The following is a 20379-nucleotide window of genomic DNA, read 5'->3' on the forward strand; positions in this document are numbered from 1 at the left end:
CAATGAGAAAAAAAAAAACAGAGGAAAACATAATTTATAAAAGGAGATAGTATTTTTCTTCTGATAAGTTGCTTGCCAGAAGTAATTTGGTAGGTTCTGTTGAGTAATTATCAAGTGGTAAATGTAAGCTCCTGGAAGATCACTTCTCATACTGGCTAAAATTTCCCAAGTTCTAAAGAAGATCGTTTAACAGATGAAATGACCTTAACAAGTCTAATCCTTAGTTTTTATGATTTCAGCTTATGGATGAGTGAAGAAAATTCCATTTGCTTTAAGAAGGTATCTATCTGTATATAGATCTATCATCTATCTATCTATTATCTATCTATCATCTATCTATCATCTGTCATCTATCTATTATCTATCTATCATCTATCTATCTATCTATCTATCTATCTATCATCTATCTATCTATCATTTATCTATCATCAATCTTTTAAACCTGAGGAATTTCACAACATGGTCATTCTGAATAGTTAAAAGTTAGTGAGAGGACTTTGATTTCCACCCATGAAGGAAGAACTCTTACTGGAATTGTCTTTGTACCATAAACAATTAGAAAACCAGACAAGGCATATGAAACAATATTTTCCACCAGACATTTGACAACAGCACCAAACTGATTCCAGAAAGCAGGGAAACAAACAACATGAGCCAATGATTATACCAGATTACCTGCCTGTAGGAATTTTCCATGCCACCCTCTGGAAAATCCAGAAAGGATGAATATTGTAAAACCTAGAACATGAACTAAGTAATAATAAAAAAAAGAGCTATAGCTAATAAGCTAATAGTGGAAATAAAATCAAATCATCAAAAAAAACCCTCAATTAGTCCAAAAGAAGTCAAGAAAAAGAAAAAAATGGAATAAATGACAATTGGCAGAAGTAGAAAACCTATAGCAAGGATGGAAGATTTAAACTCAACCATATTGGTAATTGAATTAAATGCTAATGGCTTAAATATTCCAATTAAAGTGCAGAGATTGTCAGGCTGGATAAAAGGTATTACTCAACTAAATGTTTTCCCAAGAAATCCACCTTAAATATAAAGACATAGATAGCTAAAACTATAATGATGGGAAAAAACATACTGTTAAAACATCAATCAAAAGGAAGCTGGAGTGACTATATCAGCATTAAGCAAAGTAGACTTCAAAGCCAGGAATATTACTAAAAATAAGGAGGGACATTTCAGAATGATAAAGGAATCAATTCATCAAGGTGACATAATACTCCTAAATAAATTCATGTATTAATAGTTTCAAAATACATGAACCAAAACTGTAGGAGCTGAAAGGAAAAATAGACAAATCTACCATTAGTTGGAGATTGCAATATTCCTCTATCATTAATTGATAAAGTAGTAGAAAAATTAATAAGGACATAGAAAATATCCACAAATTGACATATTTAAAACACTCCACCAAGATGTAGCAGAATACCTAATCTTTCAGGTGCACGTGGAACATATTTCAAAATAAAACCTATTCTGGGCAATAAAACGAATCACCATACCATAAAAAAGTTGAAATCATATAGAGTATGTATCCTTACCATAACAAATACAGAATATGAGTGATTTATGGAAAGATACCTGGAAAAATCTTCAAATCTTCAAAAATTAAATACCCTACTTCTAAATAACACACAGGCCAAAGAAGAAGTCACACACTGTTACATTTGAACTGAGTGAATATAAAGGTACATTAATCAAAACTTTTGGAATGCTGCTAAAGCAATGCTAATAGGAAAACCTGACATTAAATGATTACTTTAGAACAGAAGGAAATTCCAAAATCAGTAATCTATACTTCCACCTTAATAAATTAAAAAAAAAATCAGAATGAAGAAAACAATATAGATAAGCATGGGATTCAGTGAAATAGGAAAGAGATAAACAGTAGAAAGAAATCAATGAAACTCAAGCTGGTCTTTGAAAATATCAATGAAGTGATAAATATCTAGCCATAGATGAGACAGAGAGACAGACAGAATCACACAGCATATAAAGGAGCAGAAATGAGATGAGGATACTACTATTGGACATCTCAGTGAAAATACTAGAACCTAGGATCGAGGGGACCCAACACAAGAGAGCAGCAAAGGAAACTCTAGGCTGACAGTCATGCCTCAGGTCTGTAGAGTGAGTCCAGAAAGGACAGAGGATAGAGGCCTTCAGGAGAGAAATGAAATTGGTAGCTTGTCCTAAATATTTGGATATTTGGAAAATAATATTAAGGAGTACTTGACATATTATGGAACATCTGGAAATATAAAGGAGAGATACTTAGTATTGGCCAATTGTTACAATTCCAGGAAAAATTACAGGTAGCACAAATAAGGAAATAATCAAAAGTACAATATTTGGTTCTGCAGTGAAGGTTCATTCTGCATAATACAGTCTGCATTATCAGAGTTCTAAACTGTTGACATTAAGTACTGAGAATAAAAAATTGTATTATAACAATTTTGGGAGAATATGGAAAAGGGTTGGGGTGAAGGAATGTTAGATAATCAGCATCTAAAGAGAAGTCATGCATTCAACAAATATTTATCAGTAACTATTATGAGTTAGGTCCTATTATAGATTATGAATAATATCTAAAAAATAGTGAAATCCTCAAAGAGCACTGTAAGCATGTAATGGAGGAACACAGAGGTAGATGCCAGAGGAAACAGATGTAAGATTTGAAAGCTGTTTCCTCTGGGCAGCAGAGCTGGGCTCAGGGATGCTTGGGGCAATAACTGTTAGTTTTTTTATTATTAACTGTTTAGTAGCATTTGAATTTTATTTTTTTAATGTTTTATTTATTTATTCATGAGAGGCAGAGAGAGAGAGAGAGAGAGAGAGGCAGAGGCCTAGCAGGGAGCCCGATGCAGGACTCGATCCCAGGACCCTGGGATCATGACCTGAGCCGAAGGCAGACGCTTAACCATCTGAGCCACCCAGGCGCCCCAGTAGCATTTGAATTTTAAACAATATGCATGCATTATTTTTAAAGATAAAAATTGATTAAAGTTCTGTGTTCCCTTATATATTTTTTTTACTGATGGCATTAATACAGATCATATTTTTATGTAAAGAAGCACGATTGTGTTAAAATATTATATTTGACAGTGTGGTAGTTAAAGGTGTAGACTTAGAAATCAGACAGGGCTGAGTTAAATTCCAGCTCTGACTTTGACCACATGATCTTAAGCAAGTTATATAACTGTTCTACTTCTAAGCATTCTTGTCTGTAGCCTGGGACTAATAATAATATGCACCTCACAGTGCACAGTTCCTAGCACATAGTATTGCCTATAATAAGTGATTAATATCTCTTATTATTCATTAAAACATCAGATTATAATATCAAACCATGACCCTATTGTCTTCATAGAGATGAAGTACATGAACAACAGACATGCTCTCCAAGAGGCATGACCCAAAATGTACAGGGTATGATACTTATGGATATCTTATTTCTGAGATCTATTTTTTTTTTTAAGATTTTATTTATTTGAGGGAGAGAGAGAGCATGAGAAGGGAGAGAGTCAGAGGGAGAAGCAGACTCCCCACTGAGCTGGGAGCCCGATGCAGGACTCGATCCTGGGACTCCGGGATCATGACCCGAGCCGAAGGCAGCCGCCCAACCAACTGAGCCACCCAGGTGCCCTTTGAGATCTATTTCCAAGCTGAAAAAATTTATATCCTTGCTAATTTAATTTCCTCCTCAAATAGTTACTGACACTCTTGTTATCCTTTATGGTGTACACATTTCTTTCAGAGACTAGTCTCATATGCTACTCCTAAAATCCTTAGGAGGGGAGGGAATGTATTTAGAACAGGACTTACTGTCCCCATTTTAATAATAGGGAACTGAAGTGCTGAGATTTTAAGACTTCCTCAAAGGTCACAGAGCTTATTAGTGGTGACTTGAAATTAAAAACTAATTCTGCTCTCTCTAAATCTGTGCTTTTTCCTCTGGATTGCTGCCTTATAAGTCTGCACAGCTCTGGCTACAGGCATATAGTGTGGCTGCATAATACTGAGGTTTACTCTATTCCTTAGTGTGAGGAGAATGTAGGAAAAGAGAAGAGATATTATCTATTCTCCAGGATAGGGGTTGGCAAACTCAACCAAATCCAGCCCACTGCCTGTATTTGTGATAAAATTTCATTGGAACAAAGCCATGTCCCCATTCCTTTATGCATTGTTGAGGCTGCTTTCCTGTTAGAATGGCAGAGCAGTGTCATGGTAACAGAGATCCTATGGACTGTGCAACAACCTAAAATCTATACTATCTGGTCCTTTCTGGAAATGTTGGCCAATCTCTGCTCTAGGAAACTGATACTCAAGAAGTTACACAATTTACCTGAGGTGATACAGCTAGTAAAAAGTAGAACTGGCCTAGAATCCAGGATTTGTGGCCATTAGTCTGCTGTCTTCCTACATACCATGCTCTCTTTTTGTGGGACATCACTTTATTTTTATATTTTAGTAAACTTAATCTAGTACATTAAGGCCAAGGAGGGATATTATTGTTATAATACCAGAATCTCTTTTTAAATTAAAAAATATATTTGCATTGTAGGAAAGTAAATATACAGACAGGCAAAAATAAAATAATCATATTCTAACTACCAAGAATCTAAAATTGTAATGTATATTCTACCAGATCTTTTTTTATGCATATATGCATTTACATATATAGGTATAAATATATATGCATTTTTTTTTACTCAAAGTGAGCATACTATACATTTTTTAAAGATCTAATTTGCTTTATTAAATGATTCATGAGTCAGGCAGCATCCCATCTAGCAAGTAGAGTATATGTTGTTTTATAACCTGCTTTCTTATATAACATTAAAAGACTTTGGCTCACTTGATCAGCAACAGCAATAATATTGTTGTGCTTGCTGTGATATTGGAGATAGGGAAGTCTGCATTATCATAGACTTCATACCTTAAATTACTGGCAGTGAGATGTTTAACTTCTTAGTCATTAACAACAGCAAGAATTTTGAACTGTGTTTTAATTTTTAAAAAAGAGATAAATTTCATCTAGATAGTGATAACAGATTTAAAAGCTATCTTACATATCCCCATCCATCAAATCTGGGTCTTCTAAAATGATAAGAAACAGAAAATCCACTTTAAATATATCAGTACCAGGAATCAAAGTTGGGCATAAAACAGAATATTGTTATGAAGCAGTGTTTGTTCTTGCCTATTGATGGGAGCACCTTTCCTATTATATAGAAAATTGTGGGCAACAGAAATCTAAGTTTTATTCCTCTTATCTTCTAGCTAACTTATCCATGGTCCACAAATTTCTTGATGCTAAAAATCCTACCCATAATTCTATCAGGTCACCAGAAGCTCAGACTTGCTGCACGACAGCACTCAGAATTACACAGACAACTATATTTCCTTTTCAAGTGGGGAAAAAGCACTTTGAAGAGGGGGAATATACGATTGGAAATAGTATATATAAAAGGTCTGCATTAGAAATGCAAATTCATGGAAGATATTTTATTCTCATCTTACATAATACTTTAAAACTATAATTGGATACCTGGTTTGAGGAAAATGGCAACACTGTTACCTGGAAATCTTAGGTGGTATTTTGTTTTCGGCAATTAAGAAATATCAGAAAACAGAAAGGCACCAGATTTACATCCATTTCCAGTGAAAGGGGCCAACACATTCATAAAACTGGGTCACTGAGGTGGGGAGTGTTGGGTATATTTATGTATAGGCAGAACTCTCCTGGGATATAACTGCTCCAGAGACTTGGTCCTCTTTGAAGGCAATTAGTCTTTGGGTGTACACTTTGTACTATGAATGACATCTCCCTTGTGTGTTAATTTTTCTTCTGTTGAGGGAGTTACCCTGCAGCCTGGGAAGCTTGGTGCCTAATGCCAGCCCTGGAACATTTTTAGCTTCATCAGCATTATCATCGTTACCATGACCGCATCGATCATTACCATCAATATCATCATCACCTTTACCAACATCATAACTTTTGGCATCTGTCACCACCAACATGGTCAGTATTCATCATTAGTTTTTTGTCATTGTGTACAATGAACTATATTTAAAATTTTATCATAAAAACACTTTATTTTACATCTTTCTGCATTGAACATTTTTCCAAAACCAAATTCACTGAATTTACTAAAAAAGAAACCTGTTTAATTTTAGTTAACTGTTTTTTTTTAAATTTAAACAGAATGAGCTTCATTTTTAAAAAGTAATTAGCCTTGCTTATTTTATATTTTATATTTTATATTTTATTTATTTTTATTGAGGTATGATTGACAATTATATATATTTATGTTGTACAATACTTTTTAGGTGTACAATATGAATTGATATATGTTTATGTTGTGAAATGATCACTACAATCAAGCTGATTCACATATCCATTACCTCACATAGTTACCATTTTTTTTAGTGGTGACAACCCCCACACATTTGGTAACCAGAAGTGTCAGAAAGAAGTGTTCTGTGTGAGTAGTAAAGGATACTCACAGGAGAAAAACACACAGTAGGGAGGAACTGGGTTTTTCCCTGCATAGGAAGGAAAAATTGAGTTTTTCCATTTCAGAAAGGAAAATGAGTATTTCAAGAAGTTAGCTGTCATTGTGTTAGGTGAATAGTACTGGAAAGTATTCATTGAATTTAACAGCATTTGGTTTCATCTATTCCTTTTATAGAGGAGAAATTTCCAGGTAAAGACAATTCAGTGCCTTGTCCAAGAGGGTATGACCCGAGTCAGATCTTCAGATTTCTAAGCCTACGGTTCCTCCAGGACACCACACTGCCTCTTGAATTAAGCTAACAAAATGAAGCTCGTGAGAGAAAGCTTTGTAAAATATTGGAACATATCACTGAGAAGGTATATGGCTTTCCTTTCCAGAGAGGTCTTTAAGAAATTGCAGTTTCTTTAATGCTGCAAATAAGATTATAGAGGAGTCCATGCATTTTACTTTCTTTACATTGCTTGATTTCTTTGCACATGTAAGACATTTCATTTAATAATTATTAGTAAATTAAAGTCTCTGTTAGCTTAGAATAATCTCCCCGTTTCTACTCATCAAATTACATTTCTCCTTTCCACGAAACAACACTTGAAGATTATTTTGGATTTGTCCTGATTAATTCTGCCTATATTGTACTTCCTAGCACACTGATTTCTTTTGTATCCTTTACAGTTCTTGTAAATGATAGATTATAGATTTTATAGTATTTGTATGTTAATTAATACTTTACTAATTAGCACAACATTTCCTGAATTTAAGCCCCTGAGGAAAAAAATCTTGGTTCTAGAGAATTTTAAGTTGCTTGGTAACTCTCTATGTAGTCTTTGCTGTAACTTCTGCCACTTAGTAAACTTTCCTTTGCCGGCACCTTTAAGAAAGGTGGAAGTCTCTTTGGTTAGATTTATTCCTAGGTATCTTATGGTTTTGGGTGCAATTGTAAATGGGATGGACTCCTTAATTTCTCTTTCTTCTGTCTTGTTGTTGGTGTATAGGAAAGCCACTGACTTCTGTGCATTGATTTTATATCCTGCCACTTTACTGAATTCCTGTATGAGTTCTAGCAGTTTTGGGGTGGAGTCTTTTGGGTTTTCCACATAAAGTATCATATCATCTGCGAAGAGTGAGAGTTTGACTTCTTCTTTGCCAATTTGGATGCCTTTGATTTCTTTTTGTTGTCTGATTGCTGTGGCTAGGACTTCCTATACTATGTTGAATAGCAGTGGTGATAGTGGACATCCCTGCCGCGTTCCTGACCTTAGGGGGAAAGCTCTCAGTTTTTCCCCATTGAGAATAATATTTGCTGTAGGTTTTTCATAGATGGCTTTTATGATATTGAGGTATGTACCCTCTATCCCTATACTCTGAAGAGTTTTGATCAAGAAAGGATGCTGTACTTTGTCAAAAGCTTTTTCTACATCTATTGAGAGGATCATATGATTCTTGTTCTTTCTTTTGTTAATGTATTGTATCACATTGATTGATTTGCGGATGTTGAACCAACCTTGCAGCCCAGGGATAAATCCCACTTGGTCGTGGTGAATAATCCTTTTAATGCACTGTTGGATCCTATTGGCTAGTATTTTGGTGAGAATTTTTGCATCCATGTTCATAAGAGATATTGGTCTGTAATTCTCCTTTTTGTTGGGGTCTTTGTCTGGTTTTGGGATCAAGGTAATGATGGCCTCATAAAATGAGTTTGGAAGTTTTCCTTCCGTTTCTATTTTTTGGAACAGTTTCAGAAGAATAGGTATTAATTCTTCTTGAAAGGTTTGGTAGAATTCCCCTGGGAAGCCATCTGGCCCAGGGCTTTTGTTTTTTGGGAGATTTTTGATGACTGCTTCAATTTCCTTAGTGGTTATAGGTCTGTTCAGGTTTTCTATTTCATCCTGGTTCAGTTTTGGTAGTTGATACATCTCTAGGAATGCATCCATCTCTTCCAGGTTATCTAATTTGCTGGCATAGAGTTGCTCATAATATGTTCTTATAATTGTTTGTATTTCTTTGGTGTTGGTTGTGATCTCTCCTCTTTCATTCATGATTTTGTTGATCTATACTCAGAAAACTATAAAATACTCATGAAAGAAATTGAGGAAGACACAAAGAAATGGAAAAACGTTCCATGCTCATGGATTGGAAGAACAAATATTGTGAAGATGTCAATGCTACCTAGAGCAATCTACACATTCAATGCAATCCCCATCAAAATACCATCCACTTTTCTCAAAGAAATGGAACAAATAATCCTAAAATTTGTATGGAACCAGAAAAGACCCCGCATAGCCAGAGGAATATTGAAAAAGAAAAGCAAAGCCGGCGGCATCACAATTCCGGACTTCAAGCTCTATTACAAAGCTGTCATCATCAAGACGGCATGGTACTGGCACAAAAACAGACACATAGATCAGTGGAACAGAATAGAGAGCCCAGAAATGGACCCTCAACTCTATGGTCAACTCATCTTTGACAAAGCAGGAAAGAATGTCCAATGGAACAAAGACAGTCTCTTCAACAAATGGTGTTGGGAAAATTGGATAGCCACATGCAGAAGAATGAAACTGGACCATTTCCTTACACCACACACAAAAATAGACTCCAAATGGTTGAAAGACCTCAATGTGAGACAGGAGTCCATCCAAATCCTAAAGGAGAACACAGGCAGCAACCTCTTCAACCTCAGCCGAACCAACTTCTTCCTAGAAACATCGCCAAAGGCAAGGGAAGCAAGGGCAAAAATGAACTATTGGGACTTCATCAAGATAAAAAGCTTTTGCACAGCAAAAGAAACAGTCAACAAAACCAAAAGACAACCAACAGAATGGGAGAAGATATTTGCAAATGACATATCAGATAAAGGGCTAGTATCCAAAATCTATAAAGAACTCATCAAACTCAACACCCAAAGAACAAAGAATCCAATCAAGAAATGGGCGGAAGACATGAACAGACATTTTTCCAAAAAAGACATCCAAATGGCCAACAGACACATGAAAAAGTGCTCAATATCGCTCAGCATCAGGGAAATCCAAATCAAAACCTCAATGAGATACCACCTCACACCAGTCAGAATGGCTAAAATTAACAAGTCAGGAAATGACAGATGTTGGCGGGGATGCGGAGAAAGGGGAACCCTCCTACACTGTTGGTGGGAATGCAAGCTGGTGCAGCCACTCTGGAAAACTGTATGGAGGTTCCTCAAAAAGTTGAAAATAGAGCTACCCTATGATCCAGCAATTGCACTACTGGGTATTTACCCCAAAGATACAAAAGTAGGGATCCGAAGGGGTACGTGCACCCCGATGTTTATAGCAGCAATGTCCACAATAGCCAAACTGTGGAAAGAGCCAAGATGTCCATCGACAGATGACTGGATAAAGAAGATGTGGTATATATATACAATGGAATATTATGCAGCCATCAAAAGGAATGAGATCTTGCCATTTGCAACGACGTGGATGGAACTGGAGGGTATTATGTTGAGTGAAATAAGTCAAAAAGAGAAAGACATGTATCATATGATCTCACTGATATGAGGAATTCTTAATCGCAGGAATCAAACTGAGGGTTGTTGGAGTGGGGGGTGGGGTGGGAGGGATGGGGTGACTGGGTGATAGACACTGGGGAGGGTATGTGCTCTGGTAAGTGCTGTGAATTGTGCAAGACTGTTGAATCTCAGATCTGTACCTCTGAAACAAATAATGCAATATATGTTGAGAAAAAAAAAGAAGAAGAAGAAGAAGAAGGTAGCGGGAGGGGAAGAATGAAGCGGGGGAAATCGGAGGGGTAGACGAACCACGAGAGACGATGGACTCTGAAAAACAAACAGGGTTCTAGAGGGGAGGGGGGTGGGAGGATGGGTTAGCCTGGTGGTGGGTATTGAGGAGGGCACATTCTGCATGGAGCACTGGGTGTTGTGCACAAACAATGAATCATGGAACACTTCATCTAAAACTAAAGATTTAATGTATGGGGATTAACATAAGAATAAAAAAAAATTTAAAAGCCAAAAAAAAAAAAAAAAAAAAAGAAAGGTGGAAGTTTCTTCTACAAACACCTTGACTTTGACAGTCAGAAATCTCCTGGCATTGTTGTGTAGACAGCATTATCAACATATTAAAGGTTTCAAACTTAGTTTTAGTAAACCTAATTAAGTGTGGTTTATATTATTTTTTGGGGGTAGGGATAAAATGTCTGCTTATTAGAGCCTCTGACAATTATTTCAGACAGTAAAAAACTATCCCAGAAATTATGGGTTTGCCATATGGATTTTCATGGCACTATATCAACATGCAAGCCCATTACATTCATTTAGTTTTTGAAGAGCATCTATAATGTATTCTTCACTCTGACTGGTACTCAATGTGTTAGTGTACCCAAAAGCTATAGGATTAAGGATTCTCCTTGAAGAAGCTTTTAATCTAGTTGGGGTTTCTGGAATATAATCTTGAAATAATGAATAGTATAAGGCTGTATTAGACAAAGCACTGTAAGAGTAACATGGAAAAATAGTGAATAGACTTGCAAGAGAATGCCTTAGTTCAAGATTGTTTTTCAGTTCTTTTTTCCCTTTGGTAACATTGATGTGGGAAACAAAGGCAGAAGAAAAATTATTAAATTTCCTTACTACCTACAGCCCATTGACAAGTCCTTGAAACAGGCAGAGTGACATTCCTCTAGGGACTCAACTGCCTCAATGTTAATACTTTGCTAAGGGCAAAAGGCAATCCTAGCCTGACCCCCCCCTACCCCCACCAGGATTCTGTAAGTCTACTTTAATGTATAAAAATTCCTTTGGAAACTTCCTTTATCTCTAAAGCCCCCAAGATATGTTTTGGCAATCATCCCCCAAAGCATATGGCCCACCGATCTACATCTGAAGGGTCTCGTGACTAAAGTTTTATTAGACGGTAATAAATGACCTTTTCCTTTTTTTTTTAAATTATGTTATGTTAATCGCCATACATTACATCATTAGTTTTTGATGCAGTGTTCCATGATTCATTGTTTGCATATAACACCCAGTGCTCCATTCAGTACGTGTCCTCTTTAACACCCAACACCAGGCTAACCCATCCCCCCATGCCTCTCTCCTCTAGAACCCTCAGTTTGTTTCTCAGAGTCCATAGTCTCTCAGGGTTCGTCCCCCCTCTGATTTCCACCCCTTCATTTTTCCCTTCCTACTATCTTTTTTTTTTTTTTAACATATAATGTATTATTTGTTTCAGAGGTAAAGGTCTGTGATTCAACAGTCTTACACAATTCACAGCGCTCATCATAGCACAACCCTCCCCCATGTCTATTACCCAGCCACTCCATCCCTCCCACCCCCCCCACTGCTCCAGCAACTCTCAGTTTGTTTCCTGAGATTAAGAATTCCTCATATCAGTGAGGTCATATGATACATGTCTTTCTCTGATTAACTTATTTTGCTCAGCATAATACCCTCCAGTTCCATCCACGTCGTTGCAAATGGCAAGATTTCATTCCTTTTGATGGCTGCATAATATTTCATTGTATATATACACCACATCTTCTTTATCCATTCATCTGTCGATGGACATCTTGGCTCTTTCCATAGTTTGGCTATTGTGGACATTGTTTACCTTTTCCTGACAACAGCTAGCCCCCTCAAGGTCCTGGAAACCTTGCTTCTAAAATTCCTTAGAGACTTATGCTATCTCTAACCCCCTCCCAAGTATATAATGGGCCACACATGACCCCACTGCAGCTCTTTCTGCCCATGGGCCCCGTCCCCGTGCTTTAACAAAATCACCTTTTTGCACCAAAGATGTCTCAAGAATTCTTTCTTGGCCATTGGCTTTGAACCCTAATGTTCTCTCCTACATCAACATTATTTATCTCTTACTCTTAAAATCTCTACCTTGTGCACCTGGTTAGCCCAGTCGGTTAAGCCTCTGCCTTCAGCTCAGGTCATGATCCCAGGGTCCTGGGATCGAGCCCCTGCATCGGGCTCCAGCCCCTGCATCGGGCTCCCTGCTCAGTGGGGAGCCTGCTTCTCCCTCTCCCTCTGTTGCTCCCCCTGCTTGTGCTCTCTCGCTTTGTCAAATAAATAAATAAAATAAATTTTTTTCTCTACCTTGACCTCTCTGACATTTTGTGAACTCAACTAATATTTACTAAATGAATATTCATGGGAGTATAATTCAGTCCTCACAAATATCTGCCAGTTTGGTATTATTGTCCTGTTTTTAAATTTTTTATTTTTTATTTATTTATTTATTTATTTAATCCTGTGTTTTAGATTGGGACACTAAGTATTAATTAGGTTAAGTTACTCAGGTTCACCCAGGAAATAAGGAATATAGATATTATAGTGAATAGACTTGCAATTATATTATATATAAAATTATTATTATATTATATATTATAGATATTATATATATATTATAGATATTAGGGTTTAATTCTAAGTTTGTTTTCCCCAGTTCTTGCTCTTTTTAAAAAATATCTATTTATTTATTTGGGAGAGAGAAAGAGAGTGTGAGAGAGAGTGGGGGGAAGGGGCAGAGGGAGAGAATCTTCAAGCAGATTCCCTGCTGGCCACGGAGCCCAACTCAGGGCTCAATCTCACAACCCTGAGATCAAGACCTGAGACAAACCAAGAGTCTGGAAGCTAAACTGACTAACCACCTAGGCGTCCCCCAGTTCTTGCTCTTAACTGCTATGCTTGCTTTTTTTGACATTTTTGTTGGCCAATTTCTTTCTTCCTTTATCTTTTGGCATTTTTGAAAGGTTCAAACGTTACCCCTAACTATTCTGTCTTTAAACACAACTCCTTGAAGCCATTTTCCTATTTTTTCTGTGATCTCCTCTATTCAGGTGATCCCACAATTTATATCTCAATCTCTTTTATTGTCTCTGATTTTCCATTTTCTCTCTTTTTTTAATAAGATTTTATTTATTTATTTGACAGAGAAACAGCGAGAGAGGGAACACAAGCAGGGGGAGTGGGAGAGGGAGAAGCAGGCTTCCCGCAGATCAGGGAGCCAGATGCAGGGCTTGATCCAAGGATCTTGGGATCATGACCTGAGCTGAAGGCAAATGCTTAAGAACTGAGCCACCCAGGTGCCCCTGATTTTCCATTTTCTACTTCTTTCTGATCGTTGTTGTTTGGAAGTCCCACCAGCATTTGATGATCTTGTCTAAAATCCAGCTCTTTATCCTTCCACCTCCTTATTTTCCCATTTCTGTCACAGGTTGGGTTTGGAAACAACCAAATTTGATTTGTGCCGCTTTTCTGTTGTTCTCTCTCAAGCCATATAGATATGAAATCCTGTTTGGTTTTTCATCATAATATCATAATATGTGGCACTGTTTATCTTTTTTTGTTTAGACTATTTGTGTAAAGTGTTTTTTTAAAGTTTTATTTATTTTTAGGTAGTCTCTACAACCAATGTGGAAATTGAATGCACAACCCCAAGATTCAGTCACATGTTCTTCCAACTGAGCCAGCCAGGTGCCCCATGCTCATGTAAAGCTTTTAAATTGACTTCCCTGCCTTTGGTTTCTTTCTGTTCCAGCCCATTCTGAAACTGCTTTCAGCCAAGGATACAGTTATTACTACTAGTATAATAAATAATAAATTTTACTTATGTAATAAATCTTTAAGAATAATATACATAAAAATAAATCATTTTAAGAAACTGCTTTTTGTATCTTCTTTGTGCCAGAAGGTACATCATTTACTCATTAAAATAACACTTTGAGGGGTGGTTCTTTTTCTCATTTTAAGATTAAAAATTAGAAACTTACAGAAAAGTTAAATTTTGAAAGATCACACAGCTACTAAGACACAGAACTAGGATTTATGCTGAGGTCCACCAGATTCTGGAGTTTATGCTCTGAATACTTCTCACTCAACTAGGATATATTTCAGAGTGAAAGAGAAAGCTATTAATAATTTCTGGTGGGACTGCCCTAGGAAAACTAGGCTTAGAATTTATGAATTCTACTCTCTACCTCTTCACCATTGGTTATACTCAGATAAATAATGGAGAGGTTGAGAGAACATCTACTTTTGGAGATAGGAACATGTGTTTATGTACTTGATGAGTTCAGAGATGACCACAGGACAGTCTCTTGAAATATCCAGAGAAAAAAAATCCTGTTGGGTACACAGGAAAGGAACTTAATAGAGAATGGAGAAATAAAGACACAAATTTGAGAGCCATTTATATGGAGGGATTGTGGAAGCCACGAAATGAAGGAGCTCATCAAGAATTTAAGGAAGCAACTAATGAATCATTCAACACTACATCAAAAACTAATGATGTATTATATATATTGGCTAATTGAATTTTAATTAAAAAAAGAAAAAAGAATTAAAGGAAGTAGAGATAGTGTGGAAATTTGAGAGATGAACCCTGGGAAATGTGAGCTATGAAGGGATGACGGGACAGAGATAGGAAAAACAGCCTATATAGGTGATGCCTCTATTAGACTATAAGCTTCTTTCTGGCAACGAACCATGTACTTTACTTTTTGTGTTTTTTGTCTGTTTGCTTATTTTTGTTTGTTTGTTTTTTGTATCCCCGAACTCACATATTACATTGCCAAATAAGTTTATTAAAATCAATTTAACAATGGGGTAACTGAGTGATGGGCATTAAGGAGGGCACTTGATGTAATGAGCAGTAGGTATTATATGCAACTGATAAATCACTAAATTCTACCCCTGAAACTAATAATATATTATATGTTAACTAAATTGAATTTAAATAAAAAAATAAAATAAAAAAACCATCCTGGAACAATGAAAAAAATCAATTTAACAGTAACAATATACAGACACATATGAGTACTGAAAGATGAGTTGAATTCTATCTATTTTCACAGGAGCTAATCAAAGCTATTTCACATGGAGGCCAGTCAGGTGCCATCTCTTCTCTCTGGCCAGGTTTGTGCTTCTTATTGAAGCTGGGAATCCTATGATACGTAGGATTGATTTGGGACCATACTTGTGCAACTTTGATGGTCTACTAGAAGTCTGAGAGCCAATGCACATGCATGAGACATATATGCAAAGGCATTTTACTGTATGTAAATCTTCATATGTCCTGTAAGGTTGTATTTATAATGTATAGTTTAAGTTAGAAACAAATATAAGAAGAAAGCCATTTCAGAGATTCTAGTTTTGGAAAGGCAACAGTACTGTACAAAAGGAAAGGGCAAAACAGCTTTTTTGTTCTCTGCTGTACTGGAGCAAGTCATCAGGTAACAGGACTTTAGAGAAGCCCTGTTTAAGATACATTTGGAAATGAGGTTGCCATGGCAACTGTCTCTGAAGCAACAAAATTCCCCTAGAGGTTTCAGAGAACACTCAACTTCTCTGTACTTGGTTCTCAAGGAGAGCTTAATTTCATTCATTTTAATGAGCTGTTTTTTTCTGTTTATAGCATTTGTGCAGTGGGATTGAGAACAAGGATTAGGATTACTGGAGTTACTCTGGGACATGTTAATTCTAAGTGTAAATCAAAAGATGAGGCAGTCATTGCTGAGTCTTAGCTGGGGGTGAGCAAGTCCTCACAGATGTGTGTGCACACACAAACACACAGAGGCGTGCGTGCAGTGATTTTAGTAGAACTTTTCTGGAGGAAGATGGATTTCTGCTTTTGTGTTTGGACTTAGTAACTTCTGTAAGAGGACTTTTGCCATGAATCCAGGACCAAAAACCTATTTAATCCACTGGCACACTGAAGCTCAAATTACCCCAAATCAAGATTTCTTTTTTGGGTATGAAATCTGTCTTCCTTAATATTAAGGGCCCCTGGTAAAAGGCATTGAGTGTAAGTTGCCATTGCAAAACTTTATTAGTCTCTGTATGAATGAAATCACTTCCTGAGAACGATTTTGACAATGTGTGCAGTAGTTGTAGTAGGCAGGAGTGGTGTCTGGAGACAAAATTAGGCATTGTTAGTAACATACATTAAATACCTTGTGTTTGCTTAAGAAGCTCAGAAAGGTCCCTGGCCCCTATGAAGTTTGGAGTTGGGTAGATCATAGTTTGACTCAAGATTCTGGAACCTACAAGCTGTGTGTGCTTCTCACTTTTAAAGTGGATATTTATAGGTCTAATATATAAGGCTGCTGTGAGGAATAAACAAGGTACTATTTTTTATGCATTGCTTTGGATCCTTCATATGAGGGTGCTGGATCAATACAGTATTTGATAAACAGTAAGGGTTCAATACAAGGTAGTAATTACTATTTTTTCCCATGGTGCTTTGGTATAATTAATAGCTTAAAAAGATGTAATCACAGTGAAAAATGTAACCACAGGTCATTAAAAACCACATCAAGCATTATCAAGGGCTTACACAAACCTTTCGTCTTCCTTAGAGGGGAGGGTCTCTGGAGCAGCGATCCTGAGGGAGTCTCTGTAACTACATCACTGAGATCTCCAATCCAGAATAAAACTCTTTAGTCTCGTGTTATCATGGGCATTAGGAAAGGATGCTGTCTCATGCCTAGAATTTGGACAAGAGACTTGGGCCAAAGCTACAATCAGATCAAGTTCTTCAGCTCAGCAAGACAATTAGAGTTTTGATCCTCAAAGTAGAGAAGCGGAAGCAGAGGGTCTGAGCTCTGAGTTGTCACTTTCTGTTCACCAGGGCCGTTTGAGTGTCCATGAAAGAGATGGATGAGAGCTAGTGGAGAACAGCATTGTGACTCCAAGCAGAAGGAGGGTGAGTGCCTGCCTGACCTGGTCTGTCCTGTAGCAGAGGGGGTAAAACCTCAAACCCCAGGAGCCAGACCACCCGAGTTCACCTTCTACTGTAACTTAACAGCATTGGGACTTGTGCAAGTCACTTAGGTGCAGCGTCCTCATCTGTGAAATGGGGATAATCATAATGCCACACAGCATTTAGAACAGAGCCTATCCCATAGTACTCAGTAAATGTTCCTATCCTTGTCTTCTCCGTTACTCCCTGCACTTCCATGGTGTGTAGCCTTCTCTCTGTCTAGTGACTTATTTCTTTTTCCCTTACAGACCCTCCTAGAGGACAATGGCTGCAGATAATGTCTCCTCTGTGACAGATTTTGTCCTCGCAGGCTTAACAGATGAGCCAGAACTCCAGATGCCCCTCTTCTTCCTGTTTCTAGGTTTCTATGTGGTCACAGTCGTGGGGAACCTGGGCCTGATAACCCTGATTGGGCTGAATTCTCACTTTCATATTCCCATGTACTTTTTCCTCTTCAACTTGTCCTTCATAGATTTTAGTTTCTCTACTGCCATCATCCCCAAAATGCTAATGAGTTTTGTCTCCAAGAAGAACATCATTTCCTATGCAGGGTGTATGACTCAGCTCTTTTTCTTTCTTTCTTTTTTATTTTTTGTCTTTTCTGAATCCTACATCCTGTCAGCGATGGCATATGACCGCTATGTCGCCATCTGTAAACCACTGCTGTACACAGTCACCATGTCTCCTCAGGTGTGTTTACTCCTTTTGTTGGGAGGTTATGGGATGGGGGTGTTTGAGGCTGTGGCATATACAGGAAATATATTATTTTTGACGTTTTGTGCTGACAACCTTGTCAATCACTATATGTGTGATATCATTCCCCTCCTTGAGCTCTCCTGCAACAGCTCTTATATAAATGTACTAGTTGTCTTTATTGTTGTGACCATTGACATTGGGGTGCCCATTGTTGCCATTTTATCTCTTATGGTTTCATTATTTCCAGCATTTTCCGTATTAGTTCCACTGAAGGCAGGTCCAAAGCCTTTAGTACTTGCAGCTCTCACATAATTGCTGTTTCTCTCTTCTTTGGGTCAGGAGTTTTACGTACCTTAAACCACCTTCTATTTTGCCCCTTGACCACAGGAAAGTGTCTTCCTTGTTCTACACTAATGTTGTGCCAATGTTCAACCCATTAATCTATAGTCTGAGGAATAAGGATATCAAATTTGCCCTGAGGAAAACCTTGAGCAGAATTACCATCTCTTGAAAAAATATTAGAAATTGAGATAAGAGATCCAAGGAATTTTTATATTATAGTGTTTTTATTACTATTATTTATTGTTATTGTTACTTTTTTCAATGAGGTATCCAAGCTCCAGTGCTTTCTTTATATACTATATGGCAGAGGAAATTTTAACTTTCTTTCCCAAATGGATTGTTCTTCCTTATCCAAATCCCCCAATTCTTTCTTTTTTATTTTATGAAAAATAATTGCTATAATTATAGAGTATTCAACATTGAATGGGGCTTAGGAATCGTTTGATCTAGTGCCTTTATATAATACATCACACTTTGCAGAGTCAGAACATTCGTATGCTTCCCAAGAACATAAAACTACCTGGTGCCAGAGCTGGGACTGAAATCCTTGCTTGAATCCTAATCCAGTTTGTTTTCCCCTATGCCATGTTTTCTTGCCTCATTTCTTTCTTGGAAGATTTCATTTCACATGTTGGTTGACCTAGCACATTTAAGTTATGAATATATTCACAGTAATTTCATGCACTTTTCACAGGATAATTTTAATATATCACATTTTGCAAGAGAGTAGGAGGTGAAAAATTTTGTTGAGTTGGTCTTGGCAAGATGACAAGATCAGTGTTTGATGAATTTTGTAGTGTGTAAGTAGAAAGTATGTTAGATTTCAGAGAGGCAAGTATGGTGTCCACTGACTTGGTGGGTGGAGCCCTACAGACATAGTTTAGTGAATTAGAACTTCCAGAGGAGAGAAATTTAATTTTATGGGGTGTAAAGACATGTGGTGGAGATGTCATATGTTATTTCAAGACTAACAGAGAAAGGATTTGGAGTCTTATTGCAAGGGTTACCTTGGCTGTGGTCCAAGATAATTGGGAGCTACACTATCCAATATGGCAGTCCCTAGCTGTGTATGGCACTGAGTATTAAAACTGAGACACACTATAAGTGTGGAATATAATTGTAAAATACACACTGGATCTTTGAAGGATTAATATGAAAAATAATATAAGATATCTCATTGACAGCTTTTTATGTTGATTACACACATAAATAACATTTGGATATATTACTATGTTGATTACACACATAAATAACATTTGGATATATTACGTTAAATAAAATTTATTATTAAAATGAATTTATCTGTTTAGTTTTTTTCATGTGTCTACTAGAAGGTTGAGAATTACATATGTGGCTTGCATTATATTTTTACTAAATGACACTGGTGTGGAGGATGTAACAGAGCACCAGGTAGTTGTGGGGACATATTTGGTTATCAGGGCAGCACCAAGGTTCTGCTTATTAGTAGAGGCAAGTGCTACTGAATTTTCAGGCATTGCAGATAGCCATCATATTCTAATAATGGGGCACATGGGGAAGGTGTGGTGATCTCAGGATAAGTTCATAAATCTACAGTATTTAGTAATGGGAAATAAAGCATTATATAAAAAAAATCAAAATAACAATTTTTTTTTTTTTGGTGTAAAGTCACCATTGGTGGTAAGATTTCTTTGGGAAGAAAGATAAGTGAAGTGCTGGGGAACTATTTTGACTTTTGAACTTTTCTCTAGGAAAGTTCTGTTCTAGTGGGAAATAAGGAAAGTTTGGATAAGTGTTTAATTTTGCCTTTTGATTATGGTCAATGTTGCTGCAATGAAAATAAGAAACACATGGGGGAAGATTGTACTTTAGATGGGACTGAATAGATACCTGAATTTAGGGGACCTAGAATTTAGGTGTGGGTTGGTGTATTGGGTATATATATTGGGTATGCAGTACAATGTAGGTAATGAAAGAAAAACAGAAAACCTCCTTTAAAATTTTTTGTAGCCTAAATTTCATACAGCAAAGTGTGCAAATCTTAAGTATATAGCTCATTGAATTTT

At 36.8% G+C, this 20379-nt stretch overlaps 1 pseudogene; it reads left to right on the top strand.

The window, feature by feature from the left end:
• LOC135362416 (olfactory receptor 8B8-like) overlaps window positions 1–19647 on the top strand; it is a 111218-nt pseudogene extending 91571 nt beyond the window's left edge.
• The last annotated feature ends 732 nt before the right edge of the window (window positions 19648–20379 follow it).

The sequence above is a fragment of the Mirounga angustirostris genome, unplaced genomic scaffold (assembly GCF_029215605.1).
Source record: "Mirounga angustirostris isolate CCGP_5_RB_7025 unplaced genomic scaffold, mMirAng1.0.hap1 SCAF_13, whole genome shotgun sequence".
In the NCBI taxonomy this organism is placed as follows: domain Eukaryota; kingdom Metazoa; phylum Chordata; class Mammalia; order Carnivora; family Phocidae; genus Mirounga; species Mirounga angustirostris.